The 1,122-nt window shown below is 34.3% G+C and overlaps 1 long non-coding RNA gene across 1 annotated transcript in view; it reads right to left on the reverse strand.

The window, feature by feature from the left end:
* Positions 1 to 98: 98 nt before the first annotated feature.
* The window catches only part of LOC138047579 (uncharacterized), a 3,088-nt gene continuing 2,064 nt past the window's right edge, over positions 99 to 1,122 (reverse strand). The window contains exons 3-4 of the long non-coding RNA XR_011131876.1: positions 319 to 353; positions 99 to 202 (exon numbers count right to left, since the gene is read on the reverse strand). This is a non-coding gene — a long non-coding RNA (uncharacterized lncRNA). The remainder of the gene's footprint in view (positions 203 to 318; positions 354 to 1,122) is intronic.

The following is a 1,122-nucleotide window of genomic DNA, read 5'->3' on the forward strand; positions in this document are numbered from 1 at the left end:
TTGTACAGCTTCACAAAGGAGTGTTTTTGAATCAAACATTTGAATATGGTGCAAATTGCTGTTGATCTCCATGTCTTCTCTCATTCCTTTCTGTCTTGTGAATTGTCACTTGGCCAATGTTACTGTTCGTTTTGCTACCAAAACAGAATGCTTGCAGCCATGGCTATACAACAAATGGCAACATATGGGCTTTTTCTTTCACCTAAAAAGTTTTATGAAATGAGATGTACAAGGAATCCTTATTAACGTTTCTGACTAATCAATAAACAAACTTCTGTGGCTAAAATCATTAATGTCATTAAATTTGAGCTAACACACCTATTCTTGCTGCTTTCCAAAAGATCCCTAGAAGACTGAAATAAATCAAAACACAAAATGAACAATATAATAAAAGTAATCACTTTATTATTTAAACATCAATGAATACCAGGCAAGCTTTCACGTGAAAACATGATTTCTTCACACATGAAAAGATCACCATTGCTTTGGTTACTTCAAAATCTCAATAATAATATACGAGGCTTAAGAGCCTATCAAAAGATCAATAAAACGTTTCATGTGTGAACCTTTATATCTGGTAATCATTATCTATGATCATTCTGAAAAGCCCAGGGGTGGTTTTGATTTAGTTCGGTGGGAGTGCAGGGCTGAAATTATGTACAAACAATGCAATTATCACTTATTCTCACATAAAACGATCTTTATATAAAGGTCACTGTCCTAATCATTTTCATCAAAATTTCAGCCATTACAAACTTCTGGGTGGATACTTTTACCCATCTTCCTTCAAAACTTCTTCAACAAAAATAAATTTTGTCAACCAAAAATTTCAACGACTGTCATGTTAACAATGTTCATATGTAGACTTTGGATTTTGTCCCGTTCCATGTCGAACCCTTCTTCTTTGTTCGCTGCTTGTTTGTTCAGCTTTGCTTGTTTTTGGAGCATATTTTTACAACAGTGCTCATCTGCAGTTTTCAATTCTCTGAACTTTCTCTTACGCAGCAACTTAAACCAACCTCCTTCGTCCATTAATAACAAAGAATAAAGACTGAAGAAAAAAACATGCTTTTAAAATTACCACACTGCTTAGAAGGTCCACTTTTGAACCTTTGTTCGGGC

Source organism: Montipora capricornis, chromosome 4, assembly GCF_036669925.1.
Source record: "Montipora capricornis isolate CH-2021 chromosome 4, ASM3666992v2, whole genome shotgun sequence".
Taxonomy (NCBI): Eukaryota; Metazoa; Cnidaria; class Anthozoa; order Scleractinia; family Acroporidae; genus Montipora; species Montipora capricornis.